This window comes from Thalassophryne amazonica, chromosome 1, assembly GCF_902500255.1.
Source record: "Thalassophryne amazonica chromosome 1, fThaAma1.1, whole genome shotgun sequence".
Lineage (NCBI taxonomy): Eukaryota > Metazoa > Chordata > Actinopteri > Batrachoidiformes > Batrachoididae > Thalassophryne > Thalassophryne amazonica.
Window position 1 is genome coordinate 47,668,629 of NC_047103.1, and position 18,096 is coordinate 47,686,724.

General features: G+C 38.4%; 1 protein-coding gene across 1 annotated transcript in view; it reads left to right on the forward strand.

Annotated features, from left to right (window-relative positions):
- The first annotated feature begins 1,177 nt into the window (after positions 1 to 1,177).
- The window catches only part of boc (BOC cell adhesion associated, oncogene regulated), a 72,546-nt gene continuing 55,627 nt past the window's right edge, over positions 1,178 to 18,096 (forward strand). The window contains exon 1 of the mRNA XM_034169354.1: positions 1,178 to 1,422. The gene's annotated coding sequence lies outside the window, so the exon portion shown is untranslated. The remainder of the gene's footprint in view (positions 1,423 to 18,096) is intronic.

Consider the following 18,096-nt stretch of genomic DNA (forward strand, 5'->3'; position numbering starts at 1 on the left):
ACAGAGCAGACCGGTTGCTCCTTATGTTAGATAATATCTGTGCTAATTCTTTATTTTATGTTAGTTATCAAGTGTTTGTCTGTGTTATCTGTTTGAAAGTTTTTGAAAGCTGTTTTAAAGTGTAAATATATGAGTTAAGCTACACTTCCATCACATGTGCAAGTTCCAGATACAAGGAGAGCTCCCCCTGTTGGTGAGAGCCAGTAACAGAAATGTGAGACTACATTATATAAAAGTGTCGTACAAGCTACTTCGTGCGCCTTCACAAGATGGACGCAGTCTGTGAAGGACACAGGCCTTGTTTTTGTTGTGACCTTTAATAAATTCAAAATGAGGAACACAGTGGTTTGGTTATTGGTAAGGGGCGGTAATTTACAAAAAGAACCGAGGTAGAAATTACATTTATCACAAGAGAAGGCAAGCTGCATGAATCCCTGTCTCTAAAGAAGAGAAAATGTAAAGGGAAACAAAATCACGGTCGGCAACAGCATAATGCACTCTGGAACCTTGCCACTAGGTGGCATTAAACCCTACACACTGTAGCTTTAAGTCATATATCACCTTTCTATTGGTTACATGACCTTTGACTTTGGGTGACCTCAAATTGTTCAAACCTGAAGATCATGAAATAAATGTATTCAACATGGCAGCAGGGTAGTGTGGTGCAATTTTGGACGGAATTGATCAAATATTGAGGCCACACAGAACCACGTTTGACTTTATCGCTGGTGTTGCATTTGCTGAGACGGTGAAACTGGAGAAGACCTACCGGGCAATAAACCAGTGCTTTCAAGTCAACAAGAGCAACAGGTGTTGGAGAATAGGAGAATACCACCAGTGACCCCTCAGGTGACATCCTTCACTTCCAGGAAGACTGAAGTGGCGACTGAATTCCAAAGGGGTTTGTGCTCCATTACTGGACCGTTCCAGGTCTAAAGAGCTCGGGCCTGCGGGCCTCATGGAGGGAAGGGGTTCAGTACAAACTGATCATGAGAAGTGAGGGGTTGGAGCATGGTTCTCCACCAGGACAGTCCTGATCACGTGTGTTACTTTCTACATACCTGCATCCAGCTTTGTTTCCGGCTGAGGATGAATGTGGAGCAGCAGCAGCAGCTCTGGGGTTTTTTTGGGAGCCGGTCCCATTGTTCAGGTCCCTCCTCCTGCTTGGGAAGTGGGAGGACCCGAAAAGGCGTCGCAAAAGGGAGAATTGTTTGAGAGCTCAGTCATCCAAAAACGGCCTTTCAGTGTGAGAACTCGGGGAGCCGAAGAAAATGTCGGTGTTACAGCAGTAAATTACCAAAACTCCAGCGGCTCCAGAGGGGGAAAACTTTTAGATTTTGGGGACTAAAGTCGTCGCAGAAGAGGGAAGGAGTGAATTTCGCTCGGTTTTGAAGGCGGTTTGAGCACCAAACTGCAGTTTTGGTGAGTTTTATCTCGTCATGCGGCTCATGTTTTGCGGCGTTTTCAAAATTTCTAACAAAATAACAGACAAATGGCTCATTTTGCAGACTGTTGGCAGACTTTATTCTCACTTGTGTTGCTTAAAAAAGCTTTAAAACGTCTTGTTGTTGTGTGTTGAACTCCTACTTCCACGCTGGTAACTTTATCGCAACTATTGTTTTGTTTCTTCGCCCATTAATTTCATTACAAAGTCTTTGCGTCACTTAATTTGCGCCATTTAGATAGAAATGCGTGTTTTTGCAAACGTAATAATGTGAATATTGCTTTTGGGGTTTCAGCCCGATAGCATGTTCTTTACGTTCTGATTTTACAAGGTTTTCTTCTTATGTGTGGTTTATTCATGCGTTATTACGGTGTAATACCTGCGTTATTAACGGGGTGGACGTTGTGCGACACGCTGCTGAGATTGATGGCAGTGTTTGTAGAATTGTGTGTGTTTTTTGTGGGGTACAAAGTGTGATTTTTGCAGGCCGCAGCCTATAGTCAGTGCCACAGAGTAACAGAAAACAGACACACGGCGAGGAGCAGCAACAGATTTACTCTCATATCGACACCAGAGAGCAGTGCACAACAACAAACAAAACAAACAACAAAAAACCTGCTGCAATGATGATTTGATTTACCCACTGTAAAATAATGCCTGTTCTCAAATTATTTCCATTTATGAAATGGATCCATACTGGAAATTCTGCAGAGTTAAATCCACTCTGCAGCCAATGCCTATGATCCCATTAAAAAAACAGTGTTAAATCAACTCCATGATGGCAAATTAGAGTTGGGCAACTTTATTTTTTTGTTATATTAGGGTGGGTTTAACACTGTTGGGAATGGGACTTTGTACACTCACTGCAGAGTCGATTTAACTCTGCCAAATTTACTGTATAGCTTAATCGACGTGAGTGTATTGTTTTTGTTTTTGGTATAGCTGTAAGAAGACGTGATCATACTTTCAAAAGTGTAAATCAAGAATTGTGTTTTCACACTATTCAATTGATTTAACACTACGTTAGGGTCAATTTAACACCATTTGTTATAGGACCTTGTGCACTCACTGCAGAGTCAGTTTAACTCTGACAAATTTACTGTATAGCTTAATCGACGTGAGTGTATTGTTTTTGTTTTTGGTATAGCTGTAAGAAGACGTGATCATACTTTCAAAAGTGTAAATCAAGAATTGTGTTTTCACACTATTCAATTGATTTAACACTACGTTAGGGTCAATTTAACACCGTTTGTTATACGACCTTGTGCACTCACTGCAGAGTCAGTTTAACTCTGACAAATTTACTGTATAGCTTAATCGACGTGAGTGTATTGTTTTTTTGTATATCTGTAAGAAGACATGATCATAGTGTCAGAAGTGTAAATCAAGAATTGTGTTTTCACACAATTCAATTGATTTAACACTACGTTAGGGTCAATTTAACACTGTCTGTTATAGGACATTGTGCACTCACTGCAGAGTTGATTTAACTTTGCCAAATTTACTGTATAGCTTAATCGACGTGAGTGTATTGTTTTTGTTTTTGGTATAGCTGTAAGAAGACGTGATCATACTTTCAAAAGTGTAAATCAAGAATTGTGTTTTCACACTATTCAATTAATTTAACACTACGTTAGGGTCAATTTAACACCGTTTGTTATAGGACCTTGTGCACTCACTGCAGAGTCAGTTTAACTCTGACAAATTTACTGTATAGCTTAATCGACGTGAGTGTATTGTTTTTTTGTATATCTGTAAGAAGACATGATCATAGTGTCAGAAGTGTAAATCAAGAATTGTGTTTTCACACAATTCAATTGATTTAACACTACGTTAGGGTCGATTTAACACTGTTTGTTATAGGACATTGTGCACTCACTGCAGAGTTGATTTAACTTTGCCAAATTTACTGTATAGCTTAATCGACGTGAGTGTATTGTTTTTGTTTTTGGTATAGCTGTAAGAAGACGTGATCATACTTTCAAAAGTGTAAATCAAGAATTGTGTTTTCACACTATTCAATTAATTTAACACTACGTTAGGGTCAATTTAACACCGTTTGTTATAGGACCTTGTGCACTCACTGCAGAGTCAGTTTAACTCTGACAAATTTACTGTATAGCTTAATCGACGTGAGTGTATTGTTTTTTTGTATATCTGTAAGAAGACATGATCATAGTGTCAGAAGTGTAAATCAAGAATTGTGTTTTCACACAATTCAATTGATTTAACACTACGTTAGGGTCGATTTAACACTGTTTGTTATAGGACATTGTGCACTCACTGCAGAGTTGATTTAACTTTGCCAAATTTACTGTATAGCTTAATCGATATGAGTGTATTGTTTTTTTGTATATCTGTAAGAAGACATGATCATAGTGTCAGAAGTGTAAATCAAGAATTGTGTGAAAACACAATTCAGTTGATTTAACACTGATTGTTATAGGACCTTGTGCACTTACTGCAGAATCAGTTTAAGTCTGACAGATTTACTGTATAGCTTAATCGACATGAGTGTATTGTTTTTTGTTTTTTTTGTATATCTGTAAGAAGTCGTGATCATAGTTTCAACTGTGTAAATCAAGAATTGTTTTCACACTGTTAACTTTATTTAACACTACATTAGGGTTAATTTAACACTGTTTGGAATAGGCTTATGGGGTGAAATAGATGTACTTTCTGTTTGTTGTTTTATTAGAATGTGGCTGTAAGTAGAAATGATCAGATTAATCAATCATGCAAGTTGAGGACTGTTTTCACACTATTCATTAGATGATACGTTTGATTTAACACAGTCAACTGCAGAATTTGCTGTGCAGTTTGTTAGATATGTTTTTTAACATATCTGTAAGTAGATATGATCAGAGTCATCAATAATACTCATCAAGCATTGTGTTTACACACTGTATTCAGTTCATCTTTACACTTTGATAAGGTTGATTAAACACTATTTGCAGCAGGACCGTGTTCACTCACTGCAGTCAGTTTAATTCTGCAAAATTTGCTGAACAGCTTATCAGATAGCAGTGTTTCCTTTTTTATGTATCTGTAAGTAGAAATGATCAAAGTAATTAGTCATGCAAATCAAGGATTGTGTTTTCACAGTGGAAGTTAGTATCAGTTTGACATTGACGCTCCTTTATGAGTCACTCAGAAACTTCCTTATAATAAATCTAACACAGTTCACTGGAAATAAAACACGTGAGCTTATTTATACACCATGCCTTGCATTTGCATCACTATCCTCTTTTTGGCCTGAGCAGGTTTTCTTCTTGCATTCAGTAACAAAGCTACCTGACTGCATTTCAGTTGGCCAGTTGCTTGTGCTAGTCAACCATGAGTGCTGGTGTCAGAATAATCTAATTAGGACCTCCAGTAAACTGACAGCTGCTCTGTCGACAGGAATGCTGCATCCTGCTCGGCTCTCAGGGGGACCTTCAATAGTCCTGATATCATCCACTCATTCAGGTTTGACTTAATGAGAAAGTGTTTGTCTTAATCCTTGGACTGCTAATGAGTCTTGGCCAGGGTGTCAGTGACCATGGATGCCAGTGGAGCGATAGAAGGGGGGAGTATGGGCATGGAGAGGTCTATAGGAACAGCCGCAGGGGCTCGAGTTTCCAACCCCAGGTGTCGTTTTGTTATTTGGATTACATTTAGCCTGGACTGGCCTGTGTAGAGAAACCTCACCATTTCAGTGACAGACATGGCATGCTATAGACGGCCTGATTGTTCCCACTGAATCAATGTCACTAAGATTAAAAGTCGAAACGAATGGCCTGGCCTCCTCCAATTAGACGCACAGCTTATACGGGAATTAATTGGTCTCAGTAATAAGGAGCCTCTTGTTGTTTATCTGCAGGGATTGTTGTTGTTGTTGTTGATCATCACAGGCAGTCGGCAGGATCAAAGCTGAACTAATTGATTCCACTCTGATTATCTGCTTGTTTCTCACAGTGGTTGGACTTTTTGATGGCTTCTATTGAGCCTGGAAAAGCATCATTATTGGAGTCCAGAGCTGATTATTGGAATGTTCAAATTGAATATATATTATGAAGATTTGCAGCAATGTCAGTCAGTCTTCACAAGTTAGACATCCGCTTGAAAAGTCATTAGTTATACATGTAAATTGGGTAAAATAAAAACACTGAAATAAAGTATAAGAAGTCCACAGTGACCTAACCACAGAACAATGCAGTTACAGTTACAGTCCGTGTAAGAGTATTACTGTGTTTTCTTTTCTTAATATCAATGAATAACAAGCATTCAGGCTGCACTCGCATACCAAAAACAACAGTTGTTCACTGGAGGTACAGACGACTTGCTGTTAAAGTTGTGCAATGGTTCTCTAAAGTTGATTAAAAACACCCACAGCAGCTGGTGAAATATACCCTTTAGGAGGTATAGAACGCTATCATCTTGTAACTCAACAAATTAAAACGTGTGTATTATGAGGATGAACAGATTAGTTTGCGGTGAATTTTGACAAACCGGTACAGTCCCCAAAGCGGTTTTGTTTCATCTACAGTATGTAACGTCCCATAGAAGTGTCTGCTCCGCCCTTCACGTCAGCATCTGCTGACGAGTGGCGTTAAGCTAGCAGCTTTGGGGGGAAACAGGATGTACAGTATGTGGTGACATTTGAGGTAAAATATCCAACAGAAGTAAAACTGGAATTAAAGGATAGATTGAATGAGTGGCTCTGGATGGTGCCAAAACCTTTTGCTGCGACTGGAAACTAATTTATACAAAAAATTAACAAAGTATTTCTCATCTAAAAGAATGCCCAAAGACTATAATCACAGTTTAAGCATCACTAACCTCCGCATCAAGAACTGCATGAGCTAACATAAATACATACTTTTGTTTACATTTGTTGTTATATGTATTTGTTGTTAATACCATTATTGTAGGGTGAAGTGATGCTATTGTACTTTATACGCCAGTTACAGTTTTTGTTTAGCTTTGTTGACTAGCAAAGTACGGTTGGCTTATTAACGGCTAAATTAACGGTAGCTCATCTAGCTATAGTTAGCTTACTTTTGTGATTCACACTTTTATTTTACATGGTGTAGATTTTTAATGGTTCTTCAGTTTATGGGTTCTTTAATAGATATCAACAGATAGTATCTAAGTTTGGGGTTTCCATTAGAAAGCATGTAGAGTATAGATTTTGTCTTCCTATAGTAAGCTAGCAGGTTGAACTTTAGATAGATACCTAAAACATATTACATCATAGCTTTTGTTCCTACAATAACATAACCATATTTATAGCTTAGCCTACTAGCTATAATTTAGTTTTACAACAAGTCTACAGACTAGGTACACGTATAGTACAATCTTCTCCTGTATGAATATTTAGGTTTTAGTAGCTTACTCCTATAATATTATGTAGTAACTATATTTCTTGTATATGTTGTTTATTACCCTCATTGTGTAAATATCACTTATATACATGCTGTCCATATTCTTGAGCCGCTTAGGTGGGTAGGGAGAGTTCCCATGGGATAAAAAAAACTTTTAATATATACTTTAGTATGCACTAGTAGAGTTCTACCTTAGAATTGGTATGTATAATAGAAGATATACCTTACTTAACTCGCATATGTGTAAGTCGTGATTTGGCTTTACTCGTGGTCGATTGGTGGACCCCAAAAATTTAGACTACTGTGTATATATATATACTGTATACTTTTTTGGTCAAGTTCATTAACTAGCGGTTTCAGATAACTCGTGGTCCGATTTTGTAGACCCCAACTCGCGCAAGTTAACGGGGTTCACCTATCGTAAAAATTAACGTGCAGATTTATTGTCAGAATTCCACCAGTCATCACTGCCAGAGCTCAGGGTGAATGCACACTCACTTTTTTCGTCAAAGTTTAAGTACAACCATGATAAACCATGTCCCCCAAAAAGGATGTCAGGCCAAACTTGGCTGCAAGTAGGCAACTCTGATTCAGGTGGTTCAGGTGATTCACAGCAGCCGACTTAAGAAACCAGTGACTGACAAAACCGCCATGCTGATCACAAGAATCATAAAGTTTTATATGTTTTTTTTTAATGACACTTTGCCTGTAGCAGTGTAGATGTCTGGTGTGAAACAGGAGTTGTTGCGGAGTTTTAACAGCACCAGTGAGAGCATTTCATGAAAAAAACATCTGCAGTGCAAAAATGTATTTGGAGGTGGAGTCCAACTTTTGTTACATCTGTAGGAGTCAAAATCTGTAGTGTAGATGTCAGATGTCTGACGCCTTCTATTAAAAGTGAAATGATTAATTACATGCAAATTCATGGATGTTTGTCAGTATTTTTTGTTGATGTTTCTCACAAAATATTTCTGGTCTTGTGGTTTTTCTCGTTGGCCTCTCGGCCCACCAGAGACTTAGAGTCAGTGCAAGATCTGTACATGCACTAACACATACGTTGCTTAAATGTTGATTAGACCATCAGCACAAAATTGACCATTGACTTTATGATCATCATTCATTTAAGTAAATTCCAAGTGAGTGTAAATGAATTACAGTATATTTGGGATTTGATGACTGAACATACAAAGATATTTTGACAGCATTACTTTGACTGCTGTGGACAGCTTCTAAAGACAAGATGATTTAGAGGTACATTAAAAAAAAACCTGACAGGCTACACATTAATGGAAATAACTGCTACAGTAGAACCTCGATTTTCAAATTTAATTTGTTCCTAAATGTTGTTCTTAAATCGAGTTGTTATTAAACTGAAACCAATTTTCCAATAAGAAACAATGTAAAATGGATTAGTCAGTTCCTGGCCCCAAAAAAACACTGTGCTTTTACCTTTTAACAGCATTTCATACATAAAAGGCAGACATAATGGATGGATGTTACTGTCCGTTAGGATGTTTCACCACATAAAAAGCCAGATTATTCCAGGTGTTTGTCATAACATACTTCGAACTAGAGCACTGCGCTCATAGAGCGCAAACGTCCTAACCAATCAAACACCTCTGTTGCAGTAGACACGCTGAATGACACTCGTCAGATTTAATGTCGTATGCTAACAGCGTTACTACTTTTAGCAGCTGTCGGTAGTGTCATCCTTTAGCTCCACTTAATGTACGATTACTGGAAAAAATACGGGGCTCTTAAATTTTAATTTCCACAACAAAGTAAACCGCTAGGAGACGCACTGTGCAGACCCCAAAAATATGATTTAAGAAACACCCGAATCCAGGTTAGGTGATTCAGACTTCATAGAAAGGCGTATTCAGTGCGTCCCTGGTGGAAGCCAGACGTACTTGCTGCTTCTTCTTCTTTTTCTTTCGAGTTTATTGGCAGATTGCAAACCAACATTGTGCATTACCCCCACCTACTGTGGCGCCAGTAGTTCAAGAACCAAGACTTTGTTTGAAAAGTGGTGCATTTTCGTTCAAAGAATATATTGGGTGTCCCAAAAAAATATGCAACATTTTATCAGCAAAGAAAATGGTCAAAGCATATGTCTAGGAAATAAATTTATGGCTGCATAGAAAGCTGAAAGGTTGTAAGTTTTTCATACCAATGTCAATATTGGCCATGCATTTTGTCAGTCTAGCATAAAGTCGCTGCACCTATTTGACACTCTTGGTCTGGTGCCAAAACTCAATTTTTGTTCGCTGTAGTATGGTTAATCTTGGCATTTTCCTGAGTCTTGCTTGGCATCAACATAAACTTCAGGGTTTCTGCATGTAAGAAAGAAACATAAGTGATTAAGTTTGTAGCATTTAAGGGTCAAACCGAGTGTTTTAAATGTTGTATATTTTTTTTGGGACACCCTATATACGTGAACATATTTGTTCATGAAGAGAGCCATTTGAAAACTGTGGTTCACCCATAGGTTTTCTATTGAGATGTGCAACAGACCATATGAGACCAAAACCACTTTTTGTACCAGGCTTTAAACATGTTTATTTCTGGTCTTAAGTTGGACATGTTAACATGGAGTTGAATGGGAATTTACTTGCTTTTGGAGTCAGCCTCAAGTGGCCAGTCAAGCAACTGCACATTTTCTTCCGGTAGGGCTTCATCTGGGGCCATTGAGGTGTCCATGGCTGATCCAGTTTATCATTTCTATGATGTCAGATATGACTGAAAGAAAAAAAAAGAAAATGATACATCAGTGTTCATATTTCCAGGAAGATGGATTTGAAGATGTGTTGTGGGTTATTACGGTGTACTACCTGCGTTATTAACGGGGTGGACTTGCTCTGATTGTGTGACTTTTTTTAAAAATGGGAATCTGATGTTTGTGAACACGCACCAGTGTTTGAGTTTCTTAATGGAAGGGGTGTAATGTTGGTGTTAATTGATAAAAAGGGGTGAAATATCCTTCCTGAGAGCATGCTTTTATCTCTAAGACAGCAGGAACGCTCACACAGCAATAAAAGTTTGCAGTAAATGTCTGTGGGCAATGCTGCACGTGTACGTGTGACTGATAGCTGCAGGCCGATCAGGATTATCTTCTCACACTGGAATGCGTTTCTTGTCACTGGTCATCAAGCGGCCTCACCTGCAGGGCCGATTGAAATGACTGCATGAGAAGAAGACAAAGAATGAAAGAATGGAGATGAGCAGTGTGTGGGTTAGAGAGAGAGGAACATAGTTTTCATTTTACTGTGTTTTTTCTTCCCTGGAATAAGATACTTTTCACAAAGTAGGAAAGAACACAACCATGGCCAAATAAGGCTGCCTAATTTTTCTCTGTCTCTCCCAAGCTGAGCATCCTTGGTCTGTTGACATACGGTGCATTAGTCCTTTAACGCTGACAGATTGGAGGCTCGGATTCTGTCCTCATGCCCCTGGAGGGTTTCTGTGTCCAGTCAGACGTGGATAACCCGAGAGAGACACCTGGACCAGCAGGTGGCCTGGCTCCATGCCCCTCCGCTGGGGCTGCGTACCTCTTCCCTCCTGATCCCCTCTGTCAGCCAGGACCACAGAGAGAGGCAGGAATGTGAGGTTCAAAAAAAAAAAAAATAAGACGAGAGGGAGAGAGTTATGACAGAGAGTTGGAAAGGCTAATTAAACAGCCTGGCATCGAACAGCAAGATTGTTGAGGCAGGAATGGAGATAAACTGGATGTAGTGAAAGTGAAACTTACAGAAAAGCTTAAAATTAAACAAATTAAAAATCTGTTCCAAGAGAAATGCAGTGGTGGAACTATTCATTCCAACAGTAATTCAGTATAACAATGAAATTTCTCTCATATTCACACATTAAACACATTTAAAAGGTCATATTTTCCTCAAACTCCTTCCATCACGAGCCCCCCCCCCACACCTGTAGATGTCATTGTAGGGATTGTATGCTGGTTGCGTCCTGCTACCCAGCACCATTTCAGCAGCAAGCATGGTGGAAAATAGTACTTTAATCTTTTAATGTCAATGTGTGAGTGCGCTTTTTAAAACTACAATGTAGTAATTATTTCGATATTTCTAACCTTTGTTATTGTGTAAAAACCCAATTGTTGTTATTGTGTAAAAACCCGGACATATGCTAAATATTGCAGATACGGCGGATCTGGGAAGTATTCACGGCGCAGTGCTTCACCTTTTCCACATTTTGTTATGTTACAACCTTATTCCAAAATGAACTAAATTCATTTTCCCCTCAAAATTCTACACACAATACCTCATAATGACAACATGATTTTTTTTTTTCAAATTTATTAAAAATTAAAAAACTAAGAAATCGTATGTACATAAGTATTCACACCCTTTGCTCAGTGCTTTGTTGATGCACCTTTGGCAGCAATTACAGCCTCAAGTCTTCTTGAATATGATGCCGCAAGCTTGGTGCACCTATCTTTGGGTAGTTTTGCCCATTCCTCTTTGCAGCACCTCTCAAGCTCCATCAGGTTGGATGGGGAGCATCACTGCACACCCATTTTCAGATTTCTCCAGAGATGTTCAATCGGTTTTGGGTCTGAGCTCTGGCTGGACCACTCAAGGACATTCACAGAGTTGTTTTGAAGCCACTCCTTTGATATCTTGGCTGTGTGCTTAGGGTCATTGTCCTGCTGAAAGATGAAGTGTCGCCGCAGTCTGAAGGTCAAGAGCGCTCTGGAGCAGGTTTTCATCCAGGATGTCTCTGTACATTGCTGCATTCATATTTCCCTTCAACAGAAGTGGAGCAGAGGAGGGTTTTCTTTCACCAACACATCAAATCCAGGCTTGCATCTCAGATGTATCTTCTGGCAAATTGTAGCTGAACTTTCAGCTCTTCTTTTCAAGAAAATTCTCCTCTATACCACTTCATCGTGAAGCTCTATAACTCAGGATACAAACTACAAAACATGCACTGTGCACAATTTCTCCAGTCACAGCGACAGAAGCATATAACTTCTACTGGGTCGTCTGGGTGTCTTGGTGGATTTCCTCACTCTTCTCCTGTCTTCTCCACACAGATTTAATTTATATCAAGTTGTAGAGATTTTTGTATTTGAAATGGCATAAACAAATTAAAATGTTTGAAATACCAGGGACCCAGTCCTTTTGGAGGGTACTGTGTCTGTCTAATGTCTATCTAAGCAAATGTTCATTTTCAGTAAAATTGGCATATTCCTGGTTTCAGTTTATTGCTGTATTATTGAACAAATCTGAGCCTACCATTTCGCTCTTTGTCCTAACAGCCTGATGGAGATTATCCAAAACCTTTAAAGCAGTGAAATTGATTTGCTCCACTACTTAAGAAAAAATTAAGAAGCTGTTTTGATTTAATGACATTAACCAAGTTGTGCCGTCTGGGTGCCCCACAAATGCATTGTGTTGCTGCTCATAGTTACTGTGGTGTAAATGCTGTTACATCATTGATCAACTCCAGATTTGGTTAAGAAAGCTCTGTGTGTGTTTGGAGACAAACAACCGTGTGTGTACACAGCAGATATTTGGACAAAGATTAGGAGTGTTATTATGAGCCAAAAGCAACCCAGACTCTCTAATAGATCATTGACACAGGCAAAAAAAAAATCTGTTCCTGCCTGATGTTACTGTCTCCCTCACACTTGTCGTTGTGTTAGTGGTTTATAGCATATATATATATATATATATATATATATATATATATATATATATATATATATATATATATATATATATATATATATATATATATATATATACACACACACACACACAGTGGGGAAAATAAGTATTTGCCCCCCTGTAAGTTTTGCAGGTTTTCCCACCTACACAGAATGGAGAGGTCTGTAATTTGTTTCGTAGGTACACTTCAACTGTGAGAGACAGAATCTAAAAGAAAATCCAGTAAATCACATTGTATGATTTTTAAATAATTAATTTGCATTTTATTGCATAAAATAAGTATTTGACCCCCTAAAAAAAATTCACAAGTGGTTAATATTTGGTTGAAAGCTTTATATCTCATTTAAAACAATTCAGATCAATTCAAGACACTTCATTGTTGCTTTAGAGCCATTAAAGTCCAGTCACACATACAGTAAGTTGTTTAGTTTAAACCCCTTGATGAAGGTTCTCAGTCACCCAAGTAGGAATTGTGTAAATGTTTACTCTAAAGCAACTGGGGTTCTTATTTCCTTAAGACATTTTGCCATTTATCCAAGTGAGTTCTCCGGACTTGGTGTGTCTCCATCACTTTGCGGAATGTTTGATGTGTCTTCAGTGCGGTAAAATGTTACTAAATGCTGATCTTTGTTCACACAGTGTTCTCTCTGTCTTTATTTTTTTGTTGTAAGCAGGCAATTTTGTGTGTTGAATCAGTTGACACCCCTCATTGTGAATCGTGCTCCTCATGCTAAATAATTGGTGGCAGTAATGCGTACACATTGGCTGCCAACCATTAAAAAAAAATGCCACAGACGAAGAAGTAGGCCGCATTCAGACTGGGGTTTTGTAATCCAGCTCGAGCCACATCCTACACCAGGCTGGAAAGTTGGGGTTCTGTGCTATTTTGTACGGAAAATAAATTGGAAATGAATACCTAACAATAAACTGGTAAATTCTATCCCAGAGACTTCTCTGACTCGAGCCTTATTCCTGGACATTGTGACAAAATTCCGACTTACCTGGTTTTCCACAGTTTATCACTCGTGTCCATTTTAAGTAATAAATCCATAGAGTATATCCGTAAATACCAATCACAAGATTGTTTACTGTAATGTCAACACAATGAGCCTGTAGATAGCAAATATACAAATCTGGTACGGGGTAATAATCTCAGTACGCTCTTTTCCTCACATTCAACATTATACAATACAAGTTCAAATTAATAAAAACAGGTTATAAAGTGTCTTTTCTCTGTGGTTGCATTTTATGGTGAAATATGCACCAAAATACAGGAAATTGTACCTAAATATTCAAAATTTTGAGACCAGACCCCTCGAGGGAAGGTTCATTCACAAATGCATCAAGCAAAATCTTCAATTTGCCCCTGGATTTCCAGAGCGACTTTCCATGTATAGGTACAGACTCCAGATTTTTGAGGTTGTGTCAAATTATGCAGATGCAGATTTTTTTCTTTTTTTAATCTACCTCTTAGTTTGCACAGATACAGATTTTGTGGGGAAAACTGCATCGGGAAGAACTCTGTGCACACCAAAAAAGAAACTGCTTTACAGAGGCTTTATGGGAGAAGACACTGGGTGCACAGACATAGTTTGACGTCACGGTCCTTTCACTGAAAAAAGAGAATAGTTGAACCAATTTAAAAAGCGTTCCAATTGTCAAAACCTGACTGAATTAAGTTGTTTGAACTTAAGTTTCAATTCAATCAATCATTTTTTTTTTTATATATAGCGCCAAATCACAACAAACAGTTGCCCCAAGGGGCTTTATATTGTAAGGCAAGGCCATACAAGGCCAAGGAAAAACTCCCTTTTAACAGGAAGAAACCTCCAGCAGAACCAGGCTCAGGGAGGGGCAGTCTTCTGCTGGGACTGGTTGGGGCTGAGGGAGAGAACCAGGAAAAAGACATGCTGTGGAGGGGAGCAGAAATCGATCACTAATGATTAAATGCAGAGTGGTGCATACAGAGCAAAAAGAGAAAGAAACAGTGCATCATGGGAACCCCCCAGCAGTCTACGTCTATAGCAGCATAACTAAGGGATGGTTCAGGGTCACCTGATCCAGCCCTAACTATAAGCTTTAGCAAAAAGGAAAGTTTTAAGCCTAATCTTAAAAGTTTGTAAGTTAGATCAACCCCAGATCAACTGTAACTTACAAACTTAAGTTCCAACCACTTAATTCATTCAGGTTTTACCAGTTGTAACACTTTTTTAAGTTGCTTCTTTTTTCAGTGTACACACACACATCCGAATTCAAGTCATGCGCGTGTGCAAGGAGGACAACTTGGTGTTTTATCTTTCCCAATGAGGAATAAAGAACAGCTTGATGGACTGTTTAACTGCAGAGAGTCGACTGCTTCAAATGGGTAAACTTGAATTTGTGTGATATTTCAGAAAGGAATTAATTTATATTCACACAAAAAGTTAACTTTATAAACTCTCATCATCAATCTGCAGTCTGTCACTGCAGATGACCAATTTTGCTGTGATAGTTTTCTGACAGTGACATCCGAACAAGTGCGTGTGTGCATGTGTGCGCATGCGTGCCTGCATGTATATGCGTTTCTGTGTAGTGGCACCGCAGAGAAAGAAGTTTGTTACTGAGCGCTTTACTGGAGAAGACACAGGGTGCACAGACGTAATTTGACTTCATGTCCCGGAGCTAGCCTGATTCAAGCCACATTTGAGTTCAGACTGCAGTGAATGCCACTCAAATCCAGCTCAACCCATGTCCGAGAGGTGGGTTGAAAAGAATCCGGCTTAAGTCAGATTTGCGCCGCTCATGTTCAGAAAAAAAAAAAACATCCAGATTAAGCAGGATACAGCCATATGCTGCTTAAACCACATTGCAAACCCCAGTCTGAACGGGGTCGCCATCACATGGTAATTGGTGGCCATTTAGTGTGTGAAAAGTAACAGTGAATGAGTAGTGGATGATGGCAAGTGTTGTTGACCAAAAAGAAGCGAATGGAGCAAAAGAGAATGATGAAGGATGCAGGATGAAGTGGTGTGTCGTCTGTGAAGATAAAAGTTTTTTTGTTAACTGGAGAAGGGAAGAAATGCGTTAACAGGACCAAACATTTGGGATTAGCAGAGTTTAACTGCAGGACCCACACCTGAAGTTCAAAAACCAGAAGAAACTCATCCCATTGGTGGATGAAAAAGCATGTGCTTTTGCATGTGCAAATCCAAATTTTAATTATTATAACAAATGAGTAAAGTGAAGGCCTGAAGGTTTTGACTAGGGAGGTCATGAAAACCAACACTTTGGTATCAAGTCCATACCAAAATTCTGATATTGATATGCTAGTTTCTAAGCCTGTATATCCCATCAATGGGAAATTTCACTTTTTATTTGTGAGATACTGACAAGCCAAATGAGGCAGGCGGTAGGGGATTAAATCATGGAAAGATGACTGTTGCTGCTGCAGAAACAGGCTTGCTGCCCAAAAATTTACTAAATCTTTAAGAGTTGTTTTACGTAGAAGCCACTAAATGCTTCATTATATGGATGGGTCATCTTCTTTTATCGTCATACTGACATCTACTGGAAAAATAAATTGTAGCACAATACTAACATTAAAGCTAATTTTCTTTTGGCTTCTCAAGCAAGTAATATTACAGTCATTAGTGACTAGTTATACAGTACAAAACAACCACAGATCAACTGACAATTTCATTAATTGCTGCTAATTTTTCTTTGTTTTCACAGTATAATTTGTCTTGGTTATATGTTAAGGTTTTTTTTTATTCTTTATTTTCAAAAAGTGGAAAAACAACACCAAGTGTAACGGTACAACCATATCATACAATATCAGAGATATTTATTATTACAGTGAAAATTAACCACATTCCAAATTTGCATTTCAGTACATTTTATGTGTAAAAGTGCACCAAATATTATCATTACAAGTTAGAAATTTCAAAATGTTTTTTTCTTGAGAGGGGCCCTCCCCCTGCCTCAATCGCTTCGCTCCCTCACTTTGCAGGATTCACTTGTTTTAAAATGTCCCGGTGACAAGTATCAGTGTATCTATAACCCTTGGTTACTTCACTTTCACAGTCGCTTTGTGTCCCTCATTGTTTCCTCTCTCTCTCTCTCTCTCTCTTCTCTCTCTCTCTCTCTCTCTCTTTCTCTCTCTCTCTCTCTCTCTCTCTCTCTCTCTCTGTCCTCCCTCTCTTTGTCCTCCCTCTCTTTTTGTTTTTACCCTGTTACCACAGTGCTTTCTTCATCACCTTTATTACAGTCAATTGAAAGTGATTGTGCACTTTGATGAAAATGGCCCACTTTCTCCCATTTATTTCTTTTGTGCGATAGACGACTAGATCGAGCCATGTAGAGTATAAATTTCCAAAGTTGATTATTGTTATACTAGCATGTTGCCTGTGGGGATCCACAGGCTCTAGATTGGGTAGTGTTTATAAAATAGGTAGCTGACATTTTTCAAAGGTCGGTAATAAATTATGCAAAGTTTCTATAATGAGTTGGAATGGTGTGTGAGTCCAGAATGTTTTTAGAACCTTAGCCCTTAGACCTCAATGATTTTTAAAAGAAGAACTCAACTCTTTTATTTCCTGTTAATTACGTAATTTTTAATGTTAATTTACTGTCTTAATGTGTTTATTAAATGTTTAGGTTCTTGTTATCATATGCACATTATTAATATTGTCATTATTATTATTATCTTTGTTATTATTATTACTTCTATTTTGTCATTTGATTTTTAAATGGACCACAATGGAAATAAGTGTTTTCACTTTCTTGTGTCATCCATGTATTTTTTTTTAACAAATGTACAATTATATTATGTACTTACATTGAACTTGCTAAATAAAAGCATGCACACACTCACCCTTTTAATATAAAGATGATTTATTGCCCCCTGCTGGAATGGCATGTGAGTCCAGAATGTAGTTAACAACTTTAGCTAATATCCATAGTTTCTCCAAAAATATTAGTCCAATCATCGTTCCATTTTGGTGCCGTTGATCCTTGACCCAAAATACATAAGCGAACCAAATGGCAGTTGTCAGCTGTCTTCAGTTTCTCCGTGATCGAAGTTGCACGCACGCATAGCTTTTTGTCTTTTCCTCATTCTGCCGCAAGGAGGTGTTTTTAATTTTAGACACAGAGATGGTGTCAGAAGACATCAAACGCAAACATTTCACACTTATGGTACCAGCAACAAAACTAAAGTAACTTACTAAGCTGACTAAATCAATTGAACTACAAAAGCAGAATAAATCAATAACATTAACAACACTGTTTAACGTGAACCACAATAACAACATTTAAAACCTCAAAACCCCAAACTCCCATGATGCATTGTAGCACAACATCCATCATTTACTGGTTAGCTAAAATTGCTAATTTCTCCAAAAATATTTGTCCTATCAACTTTCCATTTTTGTAGCATTCATCCTTGACCCAAAATACATAAGCATACCAAACGGCAAATGTCAGCTCTCCCCGGTTTCTGTGTGATCAAAGCCATACACATGCATACACACACGCACACAGAAGTCACTTGGCTATTATAATATAGATTAGTGGAGGTAGCTTGGTGGATAATGAGCTGGCCTGCCTGTCTGTAGAC